Genomic DNA, 23,103 nt, shown 5'->3' on the forward strand with positions numbered 1-23,103 from the left:
GCATTTGGTTAACAGAACAGACATTGTTATTTTCCAACATCCTACATGTTCTGTGTACTGTATTAATCTGTCTACCTAAAACACATTTTTGGTTAAAAAAAAAGGCAGTTAAAATCGATTCCCTATTTTCGTTTTCGAAACTTGTGTTGGTTGGTCCGATCGATTGTGCAATCGATTTTCGAACGTAAAGTGACAGCCCTATTCAGTACTGAGTTCTGCACGCTTGCGAATCCTCTCATTAACAAACAAAGAAACTATGTATGTGAGAGATTAATTATGCAGTGTAGACAACTATTGATTTTAATGGAATTTTGTGAGATTGCAAACTGAGATGAGTGACAGCTTTTTAGAGATTGTAACGAGAGCCGTCTTTGCATGCTTTCGAGGCAATAATCCACTGAATAAAATATTTGTTTTTCATGCTGCTAAGAGGACGATGGCCAATTACACACAGCAAAATTTCGGAAGTGACATCTACATATATACATGTGGGAATCACTTTCGAAATTGCAATTGACAGTGATAACGAGCATGAGAGAAAAATGTGGCATGTCAAAACAGGTAAATTAATAGGTTAAAATACAAAATAGGTAAATGCAGACTAATAGATTAATAGAAAAATATTTGTATCAATACAAATGACTTGTAAATAATCTTAAATGTCTCAATTACACACTATATCTGCACTTTACTAGAGAACCCTCACTAATTTCAGATGCTCAGTGATTTGATTCTTAACATCACGCAGTAAAATTAAAATGTGAAGATTTGGTCAACTTGAATCTAAAGTTCAGGTAAATGTTTAATTGTCCATCTGACTAGTAAAATTAAAATACATGACTACAAATCCATTAAAATAATTTACAACAATTGTTAACAACTAATGATTTGTGATTTTAATCAGTGATTTTTTAATCATAATATGGTTGGTTTCAATCAATATCGTAGGCTAGATGCTCACTCGTTCGCTCATTCACTCACTCACTCGCGCAAACACACACACACACACACTCGCTCGCGCTCGCTCACATACACAGTCACTCATTTACTCGACGGAACTCGTTGTGGAGGACCGAAAAAAAATTATACATGCTAGTCTTTTTATCGTGATGTCGTTTATGAAGGTAAATTGGTAGCAAAACTCGAGAACACGTAGATGTGAATTTGAGAACTTGTACAATAAATATTCGTACTTGTACGGTAAAATGTACACTCACAGCTTCAATGTGAAAACTTGTAAAATAAAAATCTGAACTTGAAAGCTAAGATTTGCACTCGCAGACAATAGTCACAAACCTGTATTCTGAATTTGAAGCTGCAGACAAGCAGTCAAAAATTTGTAAAATGCCATTCACAAAAATACAATGACAGACCTTAAAGGCAGGCATACACTGTGCGAATTTCGTCCGATTTTGAGCCGAATTCTGACTCGTGCGACTCTTTTTCAGGTCGGGCCGATTTTCAGCTTTGTCGTGCGTCGTTTGTCGTGCAGTGTTCGTGCAGTATACAAGGGGAAACGAGAGGCGATTAACCTCTCCCGATCGGCAATCGGATGGTCGGATGAATTTCTGGCATGTCAGAAATTTTGGTCGCTCCTCGTGACTATATCGCACAGTTGAAGCAGAGCTACGAACCGATTGCCCTAAACTCAGTGTTTTATCCCTCACTGCGCCTGCGTGAAAACAGATTTTAACCATTTCAATCTGCAGAAAAAAAAACGAAAAGAGGGAACTCTTCAAGTTCTGTAGTTCAAACTAGCTACAAATTACTGTTGCTTACCTCCAGTTTGTCCAGTTATTAGGGATACCCACGTCTTCCAAGCTGCGATGTAGCACCGTGTCTCTTATATTAATTTGTTAAACAATGTTTTTGAAATAAACCTGTTTTTAATTTTCATTGATGACTAATTATTGCAGTGTTCAGACATATTATAGACTGTTAATATAATTATATGCCTATAATTCATTGTAGCCTAATCGATCTAAATGTTTTAGACAATTTTCAAAGAGGATCCTCATTGAAAATTGTCTAAAACATTTAGGTCGATTATAATGAATTATAGGCATATAATTATATTATTATTATTCCTCGAGGAGTAAGCTTCTATGTAATATTTTATTATCCTCACAGCGCATTGCGGCGATGTGCTGTGAAATTTTTGCGTGGCAAATTAATTATAATAGAAGATCAATTTAATAATAAAATTAGCCTTTCCTAATACAGTAATACTAATAATAATTTAATACATAAATTGGAAGTGCTAAATCATCTTGATATTGATTACTGATGCTTGTTTTGACTATATCTCTGGATACATGATATCGTCTACCAACCCAGCACGGGGGTTTATCGCACATATTTCACACGTATAGTGTGAGCAGTCAAGTCGCAGCTCGACGTTCGGACCGTATAGTGTGAGCACATAAATCCTGAGCTTTGGCTTTATATCGCATGCGATAGTCTCGTTCAGTGTGAGTAGATACCTTGCTGAAATCGCACAGACATCGCACAGTGTATGCCCGCCTTAACTTGTAGCCTAAAATATATTTGCACGTATTCTTACATTCACACTCGCAGTAGGCCTACAACCTCAATTAGGCACTTGCAACTTCTCAAATCTGTCACTGCAATTTCAAATTCCGCGCCTTGACTTTTGCTACTCTTTTCGCGATTTTTTAGATTCAAAACTAACTTGTGCACTTGCAACTCAGTGGCGGCGAGAGAGGAAGGGGGGCGGGAGTGGGGGTGTTCAAAGGAGCCGTTTTATTGGTTGGCGCCTAGCCAATAAAATGGGACTTCTGTTATATGTGATGATGTCACGAAACCTGCTTCCCGGAGACGATCTGAATATGATCTGAAACGCTAAAGGTGTTGTTGTGAGGTGTATAGGCTATGCATGTACAAATCTTTTGTATATTTAATGTTGCATTAAAAAAATTAAGATCTGAAATGCTAACATGGCTTAATGCATTAGACTCATATTAAAAGAAATAAATGATATTATCAAACTCAGTAAACAACACCATACTAATAATGCATAGGCTATGTACAGAAAAGCAGATCAACACAGAATATGAGCACAATGCATTAAAGACAGTGGTTTGAAAAGGTCCAACTCAGGAAACACCATGCCTACTAATAAAGCATAGAAAAGTAATTTGCACATAATATGAACGCAACGCGTTTAATTGTACGTTAAGCATTTCCCTCCCATAGAAAACCAAGAAAACGCTTCATGAGGCTTAATGGACCAACAGTTATAAAAAAAAAAAACACACAATTTGTTATTATTAATAAAACTGCAGGCAGCAGGTTTATTTGCACTTAACACATATTTGCTTTCTTTCGTCATATTCTGGGCTCATTGGCTTTTCTGTAGCCTACAAGGCTATGCTTAATTAGTATGGTGTTGTTAACTGAGTTTGATAATATCATTTATTACTTTTAATAACAGTCCATCACAAACGGGTTTCGTGACATCTTCACAAATAACAGAAGTCCCATTTTATTGGCTAGGTGCTAACCAATAAAACGGCTCCTTTGAACACCCCCCCTCCCGCCCCCCTTCCTCTCTCGCCGCCACTGAGTTGCAAGTGCACAAGTTAGTTTTTAGTTTTCACGAAAAGAGTAGCAAAAGCCAATGCGCGAAATTTGAACTTGCAGTGACAGATTTGAGAAGTTGCAAGTGCCAATTTGAGGCTGTACTGCGAATTTGAATGTTGGAAGAAGTGAAAATTTGTATTACAAGTTTGTGTCTGTCGTTGTATCTTTGTGAATGGCATTTTACACATTTGTGACTGCTTGTCAAATTCAGAATACAGGTTTGTGACTATTGTCTGCAAGTGCAAATCTCAGCGTTCAAGTTCACATTTTTATTTTACAGGTTTTCACATCGGAGCTGTGAGCGTAAATGTTCGCGTACAAGTACGAATATTTATTGTACAAGTTCTCAAATTCACATCTACGTGCTCTCGAGTTGTGCTAATGTTAATGCTAACTTTTGCTAATTTACCTTCATATCGTTAAGCATCACAGACGCGACGTCGGTTGTCGCCCTCTATGACACTATACGAGATGAAAAGATCGAATCTTGCGTGCAGACGCCGTTGTCGTTTACGAATCCCCACGACACCCTACGTCAAACGGATCGTGCCAAAACCGGGCTAAAATCGTGTAATCTGAACCAGGCATAAGGGGCCATTGCCCTGAAAAAAGAGGCCCCTGATTTAAATGCTTCATCAAAACACAGAGAAGAAGAATTACAGAAAAGTCTGGATGACCCTGGGCAAGTCATAAATAAAATGTGAATACTGCTAGACAGAATATAGGTCTACTACATATGCACCAGTGTTCAGAGCCTTTCATCCAGCATTTTTTGGTTATACGGTTACTTGTGAGGATTAATTTGATTTTCTTTTTTATCAATCAAAACACAGTGCCGCATAATGATTCAGTAAAAACATTTCAGCAGTTCACTTAAAAATTTAAAATCACGAGGATGATTTTAATGACAGAAATGTAAAAAAAGAAAGAAAAAAGTATGAACTATCATTTAAAAAATTAAACAAAATAAATCTTTTACATTAGATTTTTCACAGCATTTACATTCAAATTAAACTCAAGTTCTTTCTCAAAAACTTGTGTAGTATGCATGCTGTATTTAGAAAGGCACATGCCTACAAGAGGTGTCACAGTTCAAAGTGCATGACAGGGCAAAACCAAGCCATAAAATCAGATGAACTCTCTGTAGACCTCTGAGGCTGTCACCCTCAAGAAGAATATAAAATTAACATTGAAGACTCCCGAGACCTAAAGTAAGCGAGGTGACGAAGCACCTGATGGCCCCTCAGAGCTCCCAAGTTACTGTGCAGAGCTAGAAAAACATCCCAGAAGGACAGTCATTTTATTAAGAAAGGACCGAGATTTTGGCTCAGCATTACACGGCTTCACATTAGAGAGATTTAGTGGGCCAACTACCTACTAAATCAATGCTAAACAATTCTAGAGTCTACGAATACCCTTGATAACCCTGTTTCAGTGACAGCTAAAAAAATGTATTCAATCCATTTTGAAGTATATTGCTGCATTTAATTTGCATATTTCAACAATGCACTAAAAGCATAATTAATACAAAGAGGTACATTTCTAATATCATAAGACGCCTTGGTCGCATAGGTTTTGAATTTGCATATTAACATTAACATCTAGCTAAATTATTAATGTATTTAAAAAACTGCTATGCTGTCAGGGTTCTGTCAGTTTTGTGACAGAGCCCTGACACTGTATTGTCTTGTCTTTGTGCGAGCCGTTCGCTCTCTTGTCTGTGTTCCTTATTTCATGTTCGGAGCAGGTGTTCGGAATCTGGCACTCATGTCTAGTTTGGTTTCGGTTCTGTGTCGGAATTCGGACATTCATGCTCCGAGTGTTGGTATTTTTTTGTGAGTGCACAGGATGAGCTTTCGCTCGTTCTCATGGGCTCAGTCTCGTTGTGTCTGCGTGTGGTTTCGAGTTAACTGGGCTGTATGCTATTCTGTCCACGTGTGTTGTGTTCTGTGTAGCACGCAGTTCATGATTACATTGGCCGTGTGCTTTCATGTCATATTTTGTCTTGTGCTGTGTAGCATGCGGTTGGTGTTTTTCACTGTCATGTTTTGTGTGAACTTATGAGCTTATGAGTGTTCTCATTGTGTTTTAGTCATGTTTGGTGTGAGCACTTGGCTTGTCATGTGTTTCCTTGTGCCATATTCTCTCCTGTCTATTGTCTGACCCCACCCATGTTGTTACCTAATTATTGGTTCAGTTGCCCCACCTGTCCTCCCTTGTTTGCTCCCTATTTATTCTCCTTGTGTTTGCAGTCCTGTGCCAGATCGTCTTCGAATGTTCACTTTTCTTATGTTTCCCATCGTGTGTCTCAAGTCTTACCCCAAGAGGTAGTTTTTGTTTGTTTTTTGTTTTATTTTTAACAAAAGCCCATTAATCTGCATCAAGTCCTCACTCCTTTCATCACCCCCAAACCTATCAGTACAATCTGGCCACGAGAGGACTCAGCAGAGAATGGGCATCTTCCTTTTTCCATCTCCCACCACTGGACTTTCCACCCCGCCAGCTATTGATCCAGCACTTACATTGTCGTTACATCTGTCAGCAGGGGGCTGCCATGAGGGACTTCACCAGTGACTTCCTTATTGAGGTGGACCATGTGGATTACAATGAGTTTTTTTAAGATCTGCCTCGATTAGCCTCTTAGGAGATTGGGAAGCTGGGGAATCTTGGCTTCTGGGATTTCGTATATCATGTTTTCCATCATAGGGAGCCTGAACCCCCAGCCCAAACAGAGTTCCACCACACTGAATGTTCCCCTCTTCCACGCCTTGCCCTGCCGGCTCCGCACTTGATGCCTGCCCTGCCTGTACTGACAGTTCCACCCTTGATGCCGGATCCGCCCTTGCTGCCTGCCCTGCTTGCTCCACCCAAGCTCCTGGTTCATCCCTGGTCTCTCCTAAAGACTTTCTGGAATGCTCTGCCAGTACTGGCTTGGCAGTTCATCTGCCCCACCTGTCCTCCCTTGCTACCTGCCTTGTTTGCAGTGTTTGCAATCCTGTGCCAGATTGTCGACGTTTGTTCACCTGTCTTATGTTTCCAGTCGTGTTTTAAGTCAAGTCTTCCCCCTTCTGGGCAGTTTTTTTGTGTTATTTTGTTTTATTAATAAAAGCCCATTGATATACATCATTAAGTCCTTACTCGTTTAATCACCCCAAACCTGACAATGGCAGCCTCACATTCTTGGTCTTCTTTTACAAATGAAAAAGTCTTTTGTAAGCCTTAAGGAATTGTAAGCTAAACAAAATCAAAAAGCATGCACACCAGATCAACAAAACACTACAACATTCCGTAATTTGGAATGCACTAATCCTAATCTCTTATCCACCGTATTCCAGCCGATTTTACTGTGTTTTCATTTCAAATCATAAGGTTGCCCCTACAAATAAAGCTTATCCATCAGTTTGATTCCATGAGCTATCAGTTTTCTTTCATGTTTTATTGAAGAATAACATGAGAATAACGTAACACTTGGTATTTTAACGTGACATGTTATAACAAGAATATCTATGGGAAGAGCTCTTTTCAGTCACTGCATTCTTTTCCTCATGATTATTTTCTTTTTTCCTTTTGCATTCCGCTTTAATAGTATGAAAAAAGGTCATACAGTGCACATTTGTGGTCTGTTCTCCCGATTTAATTTACGATATATGCCATTAATAATTCACTGGAATGCACAAAGAGTCTCTCTCTTTTTTCTCCCCAAATACTTCTATTTCCAGGTTTTTTTTCACAGGTAAATACAATTTATTATCAATCAAAATGAAATCACTTTGAAATAGTATCACGCAATGCTGAAGTAAATATTTTTGTATTTTTTTATTAAGGTAACGTATGCTACATAATACATATTACCAAAGTGATATTTAACCGTCCAATTTTGCAGTGGAAAGATTCATGTTTTTGGGGTTATTCACGGTCTGTTGAAAGTACCTTGTTTACACTTTTAAATGTCATTTTAATATTCAATGGTTGAAGGGTGAGCAGAATAACGTAATGTCATTGTACACCGTTTAAAAAATATATATTATTGCATCCATAGAGCTAGTCTTTCACTGATTGTTTACAGCTTAACGAAAGTTACACCCATAATTCGCACAAAGCGTCATGAGGCGTAGGAATAATGTGGATATAGTATGAAGAGAATGCAAATTAAGACTAAGCTTACTACAAAAAAAGTAAAGTGAACACAAAGAACTTTCAATAAATCCTGTAAACACTGTACTTTATAAATATTTGTCTAAACAAACTCATTCTACTGAGCCATTTTAGATTGTACTGCTAATTCGACATTATACAAAGCATTAGGAGCTTTCTGTGCAGCCACTAAATATTACAGCTGTGGAATATAATTGTTTTTGCGATGCTGATATGAACTGTCAGATACACCCAGAATTATTTCAAATATCTGTCTTGGCAAGTATTCACGTAAACATTGTCGTTTATGTCTTAAATTATTGTAAACATAGAATGGAGGGAAAAACGCAAGGTATCAAGACGCATTTATTAAAAATTGAAACGATTTTAGCTTGAGCGCCGCGTTTTTAGAATGCCGTGTCATGCTGTCAACTGGAAATAATAACCAGCATTTCTTGATAAATAAAACATAATAAAACAAAAGTATTAAAATAAATTAAATTAAATAAGCTTTTATTTTAAAACATCATAACAGGATGCCACTTGCTGAAATAAACAAATGAAAAATGCAGTGAGGTCAATTGACAATGAACATAACCTAAGATTCACTCAATAAGATTCTTAAATGGGTGAGAGGAACAAGCCATTTATAACATTAGGCTGTTTCAAGAGACCCAAACAAATTGTCATTTAAGCTTGGATCAAAAAACTAAATCTTATACTGAGGGAAACTGCGTCAGAAAGTGCACATTTGGCTCAATAGCTGGCAGTCAGTCAGTTCTCTTGGTCTTATCACGTGTATTTGGGTCGTTGTAACCAGTTTAGCCTGACAGGATGCTGTTTTAATGTGTGCTTACACATTCATTGAGCTCACTGAAGAGGATGTGTGTGGCAATAAGGCGTGTGTGCAAGAGTTCTGCAGGCAGCTTAACACGCCAGAGATGTGCGCTCGTTCTATGACTGGATGAGGCCTGTGAGAAGTACACAACAAATGAGATGCTAGACGGACAGCTAATAATTAGTCTCTATGTTTTGGGGTTAATTGTGGTTTCAGAGAGGTGACGGCGCTATGTGACACACTGCAGGCGGTGAAACAGTAACTACTAGCAGTAGAGCCGAGACAGATGCTGTAAACAGTTTCATTAGGCAGCCAGCCACCCGTAATGAAGGAAAAACACTCCAACATCACGACCGTACTCGCTCACGTTTTTATTTTCATTGCCACCGATTTGAGTATTGCAATGACAGTCAGAATATCAAATTAAACATGACGAACCAGGATCATAGACAGTGTCACATTAACCGTATGTGTGTTGATGAATGAACACAGGGGCATCATGCAAATAAGAAAAACATGTAGGAAATGTGTTCCTCCCATTGTGTTACAAAAATAAGAAATGCTGCATTTGCAACTAGCCGACATTAGGTTTATGATTTTTTTGTATATTTTTTTTATTTCAGTTAATGTTCATTTTATTTCAAGTAACAAAAATGTTTTAATGGTTAACTATTATAATAATGTTATCTGTTCAGCAGGAAAGAAAGTAACAGGTTTGGAACGACATGAGGGTGAGTAAATTAATGAATAGTCATTTTTGGGTGAACTATCCTTTTAATGACTGTATTTTCTCTCTCTCTCTCTCTCTCTCTCTCTCTCTCTCTCCTCTCTCTCTCTCTCTCTCTCTCCTCTCTCTCTCTCTCTCTCTCTCTCTCTCTCTCTCTCTCTCTCTCTCTCTCTCTCTCTCTCTCTCTCTCCTCTCTCCTCTCTCTCTCTCTCTCTCTCTCCTCTCTCCTCTCTCCTCTCTCTCTCTCTCTCTCTCTCTCAGAGAGAAATGTCAGATCAACTATGACTACCACACCCCAAACTGAAGCTTGAGGATCAGTCTGTACAGCACACCCCTAAGGCTACTGAAACAACAGCACCATCTCCCTTTTGGTCTGTACCACATAAATGTAGATTGAAACACTAGTCTCTGGTTTGGGGTTGATCTGTAAAGAATACTTGAGAGTAGTGTTGTCAAAAATATAGACTTTTCGATATGCATCGATACTGAAATGGTTTCAATGCTCATTTTCCCTAGTATCGATACACCGATGCCAACAGCGTGTTGACACATACCCGCCTCCTCTCACTCACCCATTTCATTCACTTCTGTTGAATAGGGCCTGTATTTCAGCGAGGGATTGCATGACTTCAGTCATTCGCGGTCCCACCCAAAGCGCACACACATTAAGACACCTTTCAAACAGCTTGCGACTACCAAGCTGAGTTCTTTTTCCCGGCCTTTTGCACTAAAATTGTCCATTACACACAAAACTATGTGAAGATGCCTGCCTTGGTGAGTATTCATGTGAACACAGTTGGTTTTGTCTTTGAACAATAAAGTGAATATAAACAGTTGTGCAGATCTGTGCATTCATTCTTAAAGTGACAGCAGCCTAATAAACCTATCTGTGCTATCATTAGTAATTTGTTTATTTGTTTCTATTTTATTACTTGTCTTTTGTTAAATCAATTTTGCCAAGTGTTTGAAATCAAGCTTCCTTGTGCTATTGCGACAAAATTACCCCACTGTAAACAAATGCATTGAGATAGCAAACATTCATGTGAGATAATTGATGTGGTAATTGATAAATGTTTATATGCGAATATAAAGCCTAAATTAAAATCTGTTCATAATATAAAGAGATCATGTCTCTTCAGAAGACTTGGATTAAACCACTCGATTCATAATGATTACTGTTATGGTGTCATGTACTTTTTGAAGCTTGAAAATATTGATTGCCTAGAATTTCAATGGATGGACAAAAATTATGAGATAATATTAGAAAGATCTATCCACTACCTAAGAGATACTTACATAAAACTGACCAGGGAAAGCATTTTCTGATTCTTTTGAAGTCATTCATTAGCTTTGACTTAATTCTTGTGATTTAATCCAATGAAAATCTTGGCATCCACAAGATTTTCAGTGAATAATGACTAAAATTTTGGTCTGTTTCTCACACAAAGTTATTGTATGGTTTCAGAATATCTCTAATATATAGCATTTATTAGATATATTGCTATATGATATTTAGCATAATACATAGCATATATAGCATTCAGCATTTTCTAGCAGTATACTTCCCTCAGAATTAGCACAAAAAAGTGGGTAGATTACTAATATCTACCTCAAACTGAATTGTTAGAAGCACAGAATTAAACGACCCACTCTAACCGATTATGCATTTGGAAAATTACATAAATGATAGAAACATGGAGGAGGAGACAGACCAGCCTGGTCTTTAAAGACATGACAGAAGTAGAGGTGTGCACGAATATTCAAATATTTGATCTGTAATTACTATTCGAAAAATAGAAATACTATTTAAATTTTTTGCAAATATGTTGTTTTGCTGGCCATAAATGCAGTGATATCCTAAGCAGGCAAAAGTAAACTCACAGTAATAACTAAATGCACTGGTCGGTGCTGTGGAGCGTGTAAACCAGTTGATTGTATTTGATCACAGAATGTCGTCGTCTGCCTCTAGGCACAGCATAGTTTGGAATTATGTTGATAAAAATAGTTTTGCCAAATTACCTTACAAAATGAAATTACTTTTGATCAAATGGATCACCATGTCGTGTGGCAGCATTGTCGGGTTAAACTGAGTTATCAAAAAAAAAACACACCATGAAATCACATGAAATCCTAACATCAGTCAAATGAGGTAATACAGTTGTCCATCACTGCATTCACAGGTAAGTGCAGCTGTACCCGGGTGAATGGCAGATAAGGATTAAAAAATGTGGCAAAAATGTCACATTTTATGACTTTCTATACTTATTACAGTGTTATGTATATAATGCAACGACCTGTACACATTTCGAGAATGTAATTAACCATTTTTTTGGTGAATCAGATCTTTTTCCCCACGAAAATGTCATTCCTGGGTAACGTAATGAATTTTTAAATTAATTATATTTCAACCATTGTTGGCATATACAAATGTACTGACATCCATTATTGGAGCTCAACAAACAATTAATGCTCGGAAAACTACATTTTAATCACAATTAATATAATCAATTGGGGATTTTATATGGACATGGGCTCATTTTTGGCTGCTGATAAAAAAGCTAAAAAAAAGCTGGAAAAAGTTTTAAAAAGTTTTCCAATAAGGTAAATAATACTTGTTTTATCCTTAACTCAACAAAAAACAGAATTGTGTAATCTAACACACAAATATGGGTTAAATTAATTTCCTGTGTCATTGTTAGCTGGAATGACATACCGTTAGATGGAAGGACATTCTGCAATATTTTTAAGGATTACCATAAAAACTATCTTCAGTATCATTTTTCTTTCCAACACTCAAACTTGAAACAAAGTAAGAGAGACAGACACGTTGTTAATGATTTAAAAAATTCAATTCAATGATAATGACCCATGTGACTCATTGAATCATATGAAATCAAGATGAATGACAGCAAAAATATGGCAAAAAACATTCAATTATGCAAATAATGTTAATGTTAATAATATAACTATGCCTAAAAGTTTACAGATGTAAATTAAAAAACTAGATTGTTATGCATATGTCATTCTGGATAACGGATGACATGTCCTGGCTAACAGAGGTTTTTTGTTATCTAAGAATGACATCATGTTATCCAGGAATGACAAAACAAATTTTATAATCAGGCACTAACTTAACTACCAATGGAAAACTACAGCTTAGCTATCATCACTTTAAGGTAATCTTTTAGATCAAATAGATAGTTTTTTAATATAAAAACATGATAATCATAATTTGGAGACAAAAGTCTTTCTGTCATAAAAATGTAAATACGCTTAGTATTTATCAGTATATTTGTAGGTAGATATTATATTATAAGTAGATTTTAAATACTTTTATTTATATTTTTTACATTTTTTTTGTCGTAATCAGATTTTAAGCCGGGACAGTTACCCGTAATGACATTGTGGGGGGAAAAAATTCTAAGCTTCCTATAAGTTTCGTCAAGGGAGATGAGTTTAAGAACAGAAAACACAAAGTACAGTAGGAAACCTCGCTTAGCACAGTTATCTTTGTCCCTCCAACATCTTTCTCAACATGAACATGTGAAACAATATAAACACGATAACCATATGCAGACTCGAGTGCATGTACATTCTTCACGATAACTGGCATACTCTGCTTTATTAGCATTATTTTTCATTTGCTCTGCTTTAGCTTAAATGCTTTTTTTCTGTAGATTTTACACATTTGTTAATGTCTTCAACCAAAAGAAAATGTCAAGATATAAAGCAAGTCTGTATTTGCTAACCATAAGCTTGTTCAGATATGGTGATAAAAACGTAAAGATTAAAAAATAACGTCTGTCTCGTTAAACGTCATTTAATTAATTAAATAATTAATTAGTGTGGGGGTAATAAATAATGTGTGTGTATCATAATTGTAATGTGTATATATGCATGTATACTTAGGTATGTACATATACATATATGTGTGTATATACATATGTATTTGTATAGTTATTATTTGTAATGTATATGTATAGATATGTATATATCTATATCTATGTATATTGTGTTAGCATATATATATATATTTATTTTTTGCTCGAAATAAACTTCAATTAATTAAGCGAATATTCTAATATATTTGAGCACAATTCGCATACTATATTATTTTCAAAAAATGCCCATCCCTAGTAAGACAAGAAGCAGGGACCTAAAATAATACAACTAAAATAAAATAAGATATATAATAAAATAAAAATTAGGAAAAACTGGATGGCGTCACAAAAAAGTAACAAGTCAATTGCTAAATTTGTTACAGCAGCTTATTATTTAATTATTTATAAACTGACTAAACCTAAGGTTTTGAAATTTCAGCCAACTCCAAGCAATGCTCTGACAGTTTGCACACCCAGTGTAGAAACATTTCTCTCTGCAGGCTTTGATCTCTTAAAAATAACCAGCAGAAATCTAGAAAGGATTGTAGCCAAAAAGTAAATCCTTCAGTTATAAATGTTCCAAGCACCAGCTCTTACGTAGGACTGCACAAAACAAATACACTGCCAATATATCCAGGATAAAATGAGATCAATCTTGTTTCACATTTCATGCTTTGGTGCTTCACAAATCAAATCTGATTGTCATGATTAAGTTAAAACACTATTCGTCATCATAAAAGCAGATCTACAGATGTGCAGAACATCTACAGAGCCTGGCCATCTTCACAGAAGAGCTTTGAACAAAAACTGTTAAAAACACAGATGAAATGATGAATGCTTTGGATGTCTGGGATTCCAGGAGCAGTAAGGGTCTTGACTGAGTTAATAATGCCTTTGGCATTCGATGGACTTGTCTCAGCCCAAAAGGAGGGGCTCCACTTGAGTATACAGCCTTGATAATCAGCCCAGTGAGAAACTTCAAAAAAGTTAACCAGATCCAATAAACAGGCTGTTATCAGCTAATTATAATCAATAAGCATGGACTTACAATTTGCAATGACATATAATTGTTTCTTTTAAGTGGCTGAAGGATCTTAAGGCGCTTTTCCACTGTGTGGCACAACTCAACTCGGCTCGCTTTACTTTGGCTTAGGGCTGGGCGATATGGCCAAAGAATCATATCTCGGTATTTTTTGGTTATATGGCGATATACGATATATATCTCGGTACTTTCTACGTTTTTCTATGTGGATAGAGAAAATCTGTATTTATTCAAAAAAAAAAAAAATTTCACATCCTGCTCAATGATTTCCAAACAATGTTGATATTGAAGGATATGGAAACAAATATAGTGAATGTAATGTAGGCTATGCAATATATTATGTGCAAAAAGGTGGTTAAAATCACATTACATTGTAACATTACAAACTAAAAACAAATATATTTCTTTTGTTTTTAAAATGACTTAAGGCTAAACTAAAAATGAAAATAAAAACAAAAGCACAAACTAATTATATTAGCCTGCATTTGATTACCCCATTATAATGGTCACTTTCATAAAAATATACTTGTAGGTTTAAAATTCCACATATGGCACATTTATTGTCTCCAACAACAAATATTTTAGCAATAGCCTATATATATTTTAGTCAGAATTATTGCGCTACTATTCTATTGTGCTCGTCTGTTTGGCGCGCATGCGCGCTGCGGCGCTCAATAACGGAAGCTTGACTTTTAGCGGAGATTCACTTGCAGAAGCTCGTCCTCTCCTGACAGTGAAATGGACATATTTGTTTGATTTTCTAACATTTACAGATGGAGAATATACATGTGAAATGTAAGTTAAGCACTGAGGAAAGCACCACGTCTCAAACGCATTAAACAGCGCAAGTATTTATCTGTCAGTCAGCAACAGTTTCTGTCAGAGCATCTGAAAGGGCAAGCTGCTTTAAACTTGTTAACTATATCTTACCAGTTATTTTAAAGCGCTTAATATAAGCTTGTGTCATGTTTAGGACAAATTGTAGGCTACCATGTACTTTCACTGCATGAGCTCACACTGCGTCCTCCGCTATTTTTCAGATGTGCTCGTATCAAACTACTGTATCAATATAAACGGTATTGCTTCATTCCATATCGTGAGGATAAAAAATATCGATATATTGTACAAACTCGATATACCGCCCAGCCCTACTTTGGCTCTGTTTGCTTTTCCACTGCAGTTTAGTACCGCTTCAAAGTGGGTGGGATTATAGACTGATCGTTATAGTTATATACCATTATACAGCCATTTCTTTTTTCAAGTTGCGTGCGACGATCGTTTAAAGCAAGACGTTTAAAAAAGTAGTGCGAACAAATGACACTGCGGTGGCTGTTGCTGACTATTTAAATCTGGCAGGTTTGGCGTCTCGTGTCGCAAATCCAATGATGCCGGTAGAGACGATTCTCTCGGTCCAATCAGTGATCTGCAGTTTACACGTCACATTTTAGTATCGGTACAGCTTGCTTGGAACCTCAACCGAGGTGGTGCTAAAAAAAAGTACTAGATACTTTACACATTGGAAAAAAAACCAAAAGTGTGCCGTACCGAGCCGTACCATGCAGTGGAAATGCACCATTAGTGACCTCATAAGTGGGAAGATAAACCCTTAAAAAATGAGTTTTTGGCTTTCTGCTCATCAGGGTAAAAAACTGCACCTGAAGAATGCATACTTTCATCCATCCACAAAATGCTGCAGAGCCCATATAATTACAGTGGGTTAATGCTGAATATGGCATGATTAATTTCCTGATTACAGAAGGGCTATTTAAAAAGAGGCTTAAGGAAGCACTTTGTGGGGGTGGCAGTGCCTCAATGGTTCATGTAGGTTGTCTACAAACCGAAAGGTTGGTGGTTCAATCCCCGGTTCCACCTGACCAAATGTCGAGGTGTCCATGAGCAAGACACCTAACCCCAACTGCTCCCGACGAGCTGGGTGGCGCCTTGCATGGCTGACACCGCCGTCGGTGTATGAATGTGTGTTAGAATGGGTGAATGTGAGGCAAATATGTAAAGCACTTTGGTGGCCATAAGCTACATTTTACCAAGAGGAAGAACATTTTGTTGAGTAAGGCTATGCTAGAGAAAGAAAGATGGAGCGAATGAGATTGGTTACAGATGAAGGTGTAGAGTAAGTGTGTGGTTTAAACAGACAGTGATGACAGAGAGAACAAGGGGTGAGAGAGGAAGAGAGTAATAGCGATTAATTTAGAGACAATGAAGTGGCTCTGGCTGGGCTTATGAACACACGTGTTTTAGGAGGCTACAAGGTGTGTAATGAGAACTTGCTACGGAAGAGTTTTGAAAACGTCTTGCACTGAAGTTCTACATTTTGTGCGAAAAGATGCTTTAATCCTAAAATGGTGTCAACTGAGCATTCAAATATTAATCAATTTACTACCAAATTAAAGACACTAAAGAGAAAACTGCTTCCTCAAAGGTATACAGCTATCTTCATCCCTTGTCTTCACATCCCTGCTTATTTAAGTTAAGTCCCTGCTTATCAAAATTTATTTGAGTTCTTTTGCTAATCTCCTATGTTTTCCTAAATGATTAAAAAAATCACTTACATATTCAAGTCTCTGATGTCTTCTAGTGAAACAGATTAACAATATTGATTCATCCTACGCTACAAAGCTTTGTCCAAGCAAATGCTATAATAAGAATGTTCCACCCAAAAAAACAACTGAAAATGACTAGAAAGCAGCAAATCGTGGTTCAGTTATTTCATTATTATTTATATACTTTTATAGTATTTATTCTTTAATCATAGTTTAAGTTGTAGTAATTATGTACTTTAGTCTTTTTTATTAGTATTTTCCATTTATTTTATTTCAGATTTAGTCATTTTAGTATGTTTACTTAAACTTAAGCATAAAATTACATTTGATGTTTTTTGCCTTCACACTCCGCGACCCACTCAAAATAGTCTTGCGACCCACTTGTGGGTCTCGAAAACACTGGTTTATATCAATTGCCCACTGTCCCATTTTGCCATTCTCTCAATTCAAGCACATTCCATGTGTACAGATCCTAACACTTGGTCTTCCCTTGAACTCTGGGAGAGAACAATCTTATCCTCCCCCGTAGTGACATGCCGCACTAAAGGGTTTGGTTCCCGTCTAATAGTGGCGGTGGTGATGGTCAGAGGGTCTAGGAGCACTGCCCCTGGGACCATTCATAACATCCCTGTAGGAAGCAGCCTAACAATGCCTGGAAACAATTGGGATGAACATTCTGTGAAGTTCGATAACAGCTATTGTTCCATGCTGAGATTGAACTGGCGCCAGTGTATCCTGTAGTACCGAAGTGTCAGGCAACTGAGGTGGAAACGGGGAACTCGATAGTGTAACCTCCTGCTGTAGACCGTCCTTCCTATAGGATACAACCCTTCGTTCACTTTACACACTTTAACCCCAGAATTACTCATGTTTCTTGCACAGAGAAACAAAAAGTTTATACATAAGATCCACAAATAAATAAAAGAAGCATAGGTGAGTTATTTTCTAGCGGGTGACAAAACTGACCCTTACGGGCTCTCAAGAGATTAAAACGGATGGAGACGCAAAGGTTGCTGACGTGTGTGAATCTGGAGTCATCTCACATGGAAAAAATACAGGAAGGATCAAGGTCTAGACTTATAAAGAGTGTTAAAAATAAAACCACTTCATTACAAAATTTTTCTCTAGCCTTTATCTTTATTTTTTCATGCTATAAATACACACTGCCTGGCCAAAAAAAGTTACTGTTTGGATTTAAATAGGCAAATGCTTAAGTGTCTATGATTGGATCATTATTGCAGTGATTATTATGTCTCTAGCATGTTACATGTTTGCCAACAATTCTTCTGTGTCTTCTAGTGTGTATATTTTAATTTCTTAAACAACCATGAAGGAAGGCACATTATATTTGCCTATTTAAAATGTATTTGAAATGTTCTTCTTCAGAACCAATTCCATTTTTAAAAATAATACCAGAATAGAATGATGTTTTGATATGTAATAATGTCCCACACATGCATTAGCTATTCCCTTGATGTGTGCAGAACCACACTAAAACACTCAGACAGTGTTTCCTGTACTGCTATTCAGTGGCACCACAACACTACTAAAAAATATTGAGTGTGAAACCATGTAGTCCAACCAATTCCTAAACTAATGACTCTTACAAGCTGGTTATTTTTAGTGAATCAAAACCATACCATTTACAACTTACTTGAGACATTTGTTTTGTTCTGTTCAGTGTTATTGTTTAAAATATTGTTTAGCCAAATATTGGATTGCATTTAAGCTGCAAAAGTCTCAAAAGTCTCTTACGTGTAACACACCTTTGCAAAAAAAAAAACACAAAAAAATTTATATATATATATATATATTTATTATAGAAATGATCTAAATATAAAAAAATATATATATTTTAACAAAATATTGTTTTGAATTGTAAATAGGAATTGGAACTGGAATCGTTACACTAAATTCCTTACAATTTTACCTTATCTCATAGTCAATCATATGTTTGATCTTTTGTGTACTTTTAATAACTTTAGATGCTACTTAAGGGAGAGTTAATTTAGGGAACAGTGAGCTATTTTGAGCTTGTAGCTTTGTTAGTAGCTTGTAGTGTCGTAAACTACTTTTTAAAAGGGTAGACAGAATTTTAATGACTTTGAAACTGTAGCTTCCCAATCTACTAGCTACACATCATCTAAAGTAGTTTCCTCCACATGCAGTGGGTGAATAAGCAGACAGACTAACTATATGACCCAGTCTGAGCCTTGCAAATCGGATACGAGTTGCTACACAAAGCTCATTATTTCAATAATAAAAAAAGAAACATACTGTACTAGCTAATCAAATATGAGCCAATTCTCTAAGCCAAATGCAATCTGTCATTGGGGATGTGGACGTTAAGCCACAAACTTAAACATTTAGCTACATGTAGTGTTTTTATTCTCTCAGTCAAACTAATGTTTCTCCATCCCAGCTGTGTCTCTAATCCCCTCTGAGGACAGATAACGAAGATCATTTTAAAATGTGTGTAAAATATTCAGTGCCGGGGGAAGCCCAGCATATTCAGCACTGGCTGACAGCCTGAACAGAAGCCTCGGCGCTCCCCTAACAGATCTGATACAAACCATGGACTTTACACTGACAGCGAACTTCACAGGTTTGAAGAACAGGCTGAAACTGTTCTCAAATATCCAACGCTCTCCCCATTTGCACTGTACACAATTACACAAGCATCTTTAATAAAACATTCAGGTACATCATCGTTCTTCACTGGTTTCCGTTTACATAATGTGCTTTTGGACTAGAGGAATGTTTTCATAGTTCTAGAACTATTGGGACCCTCCATTTTTAAAAAGCTGTGTAAACACTGTTTACCTATACTTACTCTATAGGAACATGGGAAACCAGCGATAGATGGACCATACAGAAAGCTAATGTTAACGCCAATTACCTGTCGTCTTTGTTCTGTCTTCTTTTCTCAGCCTCGATGATATGTAGCATTGCAAGTTGTCATAGTAGATTTTGTCGCTTTTGAATGTCGTGCTTAAATAACGTCAGTCGGTTTACGTCACTGGTGTGAATGCAACCAGGAAAATGGCCCTAGGGGAAAATGTAGTTTTCGGGGGACTGCCCTGGTTGCTACTTCCTATAACGGGGTACCTATAACCCATTGCGAAAGCCCCTTATTATTAGCCTATTTAATGCCTCAGTTTCCCACAAGGTGAACACAATGATGCTTGGTTATTCAGTTTAGTGTGATAGGTTGGTATAAGTGAGCATTCGACATTCATTAAAAAAGGGTCTCATCTGCCTTCAGACTTAATTAATTCCTCAACAGCGATAGACTTAAATCTGTTTTTCTGTTTCCAACAGCCAACATTGAGCAAAGCTGCTCAGGAGAAAACAGTGCCAACACTTCCAAAAATATTCCAAATATGAAACAAAACCACTTTTGTACGGCTGCCGACAAAACCACGGAAATCTCCAAAAGAGACTTTGGCAGCACATCCCCATGCAGTTACCACAGTCTCTTTTTTCTCACTATCTCTTTCTCTCCTCCTCCTCCTCTTTTATAGGCAGCTGTGCAAGAGGCCTGCTGATCTGGCTGTCCTCAGTAACTTTCCTCTTTCTCTGGATCAGACACAAGAAAGGGTGAGTGGCTGCAGTCGACCACTCACCGCTAATCACCTACAGGCAGAATTAACCAATGTAATTCTGCAACTCCCTCCACGTGGATCAGGATTGAGGGCGAGGGACACGCTTGAATCCCTGCTGAAATCCAGCAGCTGGACAGTCGTGTGTGAGACAAAAGCTCTTAATGTGATTCAATATTATATATAGAGGCATTGGAGACACAGGGACCTCTGCAAATGATTAAGAATGGAGAGAGAGAGAGAGAGAGAGAGAGAGAGAGAGAGAGAGAGAGAGAGAGAGAGAGAGAGAGAGAGAGAGAGAGAGAGAGAGAGAGAGAGAGAGAGAGAGAGAGAGAGAGAGAGAGAGAGAGAGAGAGAGAGAGAGAGAGAGAGAGAGAGAGAGAGAAGGTTTGTGTGTGGTCCTCCATGTTGAGGGATTAACGAGCAAGGAAAATTTACCTTACTAACCGTTTAATCTCACATGGATTAACACTTATTGTCAAACCGATACATTGTGCACACTGTAGAAGCCCTCATGAAGCTTTGGATAATGCTAACACTAAGAAATTCCAAGACGAAATAAAATACAGAAATAACATTTTATGAAATAAACAATGAATTAAACCTCTTAAAGTAAGTAAACCACTTTTGGAGTGAAAGAAACTCAAAATGCTTTCGCAACCCCGAAGCAAGTTCCGCAAAAAATTCTCCTCACCAGCCAATCAACAACTAAGCAAAATATATATACATACATTTTATATATATATATATATATATATATATATATATATATATATATATATATACATACATACATATATACATACATGTATTAAATATATATTAACCTTTGTCAGTTACATGCAGTTTTAAAAAGAAAAAAAAAGTCCAAATTAGGAAAAGCCTGCACATAAACAGACCTCACAAAACATCTTCTTCACTATGCTGTATGCCATGCAGTGACATAATTGACTAATAAGCAAATTATTACTGTGACGGATCAGTTGTTTTGGATAAAATCCTCCTCTAAATTGATTAATGTATTTGTATTTTTAACTTGAATGTGCAAGGCTTCCTGTGTCTGTTTGATACTGGGAACTGGTATTTGTCATTATATTATGTTAATTTATTATCATATTGATAAATGCACTGCTTAGTTTGTAGTGCAAATAGTTTTACCGTTTACTGCTCATCAATATTCTTCTAGTTATTTACCTATACTTTACCTTTACCTATAATGAATTGTAAGTCTCGCACAGCCACAGAAGATAGCTTACTTCTGCATAAGATGAATGAATTCCATAATACTAATGCTTGATTAAAAATTATAAACACTGTGCCTGTATTTTAATGTAAATATTTTTAAAATATATTAGAGCAACAGTGTCTTTCTATGTTTTATTTATGCAGCAATATACTGATATAGTAAGTGATGTATGCAGCTATGAATCTAAAGGCTCTCCTCTCAACGAAATCTGATTACAAGTGGTCACAAGAGACATATCTGTGATGCCAATGCCAAGAGTAAACAGAAATGTCTCTCTCGGCCAACCACCTGTGATCGGATCAACCATGACTGATGTCAATGGCCCAGTTTTATCTGGTATTATGTCGCTAAGGCACTGAAAACATAGTGCTTTTTCCCCAAGAGTATTTTAGGTTAAAATGTATATGTAAAAGATATGTATAATGTAATTGCTGATGTCTTAAGGCACTGCTACAACAGCTCTTGAGGTCAAGTGCCAAATGGCAGAAAATAAAACCTCTCATAAAGATGCACAAAATACACTCACTTTACACATTCCAACATTTACTGGCAAAAACCACACCAAAGAAAAAGAAAGAAAAGGGGACTTTACGAATTCACTACCTTCATAATCCAATCCATTATAGGCGGAGAAGATAATTCCTGTGGTACACGCAACAAACACTATGAGGTCTGTGCAACATACACAAATCAAAGCTGTTTGAAAACAACATTCATCTTCCAGTCTCTCTTTGCTCTTTAGTGCTCTGTGGTTTTATGTTGCTGCAGACTCTCAGCAATATTGGACCCCTAACCACAAGTCCTTCACCACTAACCAAGCAGCAGGCCAGGACTGATTCTATCATTAGATAATACTTTTTTAATCTGTGCTTTTGGCCAAAAAACTCTATCCCCAACTGTCCAACTGCAACTCAGCAGACATGAGTCAAAGCAGCTCGGACAAGGATTTTATCAAAGTACTTAACAAGGACTTCAGCCAATCCTTCCTCCTGTATTAATCACCTCCAGGCAGTCAGTCACTCAACTCCACTAAACAGATAAAGCAGAGTTACGAAAATGAGCTGTCTGTTATTGAAAAGTTGATGAGTTGAGAATGTGGTTTAAATGATTGGTAAATCAAAATAGCCCACATCTATGTATCTATTTTTGCCTGAAAACTTGCTCACACCTGCCTAAGCAAACACAGCGAGAGAGGAATGAGTTTTCTTTTTAAAATGGGGCTGCAGAGAGACCACTGCCAAACAGAAAAGGATCATGCCTTCAGACACACATGACACCATATACCTGGTCCAAAGAACAGTTACATGATGTGTCCTATGTGTTGCGTAATTGTGAAAGCTCAAGGGCTTTGCCCCAATATGCAAAGTTCTTCCGTATGTTCAAACTCACTCTCTTCGGCACTTCGAATTGAATGGATGGACCAAACTGTTGCAGACAGCCTCATCTCAGTGTAGATTATAATGTGCGACTGG

General features: G+C 37.0%; 1 protein-coding gene across 2 annotated transcripts in view; it reads right to left on the minus strand.

Annotated features, from left to right (window-relative positions):
- insra (insulin receptor a) overlaps window positions 1-23,103 on the minus strand; it is a 66,928-nt gene that overhangs the window by 31,175 nt on the left and 12,650 nt on the right. The gene's annotated exons all lie outside the window — the stretch shown is intronic.

This window comes from Siphateles boraxobius, unplaced genomic scaffold (genome assembly GCF_051911475.1).
Source record: "Siphateles boraxobius isolate OS27281-9 unplaced genomic scaffold, OSU_SipBor_1 1, whole genome shotgun sequence".
Taxonomy (NCBI): Eukaryota; Metazoa; Chordata; class Actinopteri; order Cypriniformes; family Leuciscidae; genus Siphateles; species Siphateles boraxobius.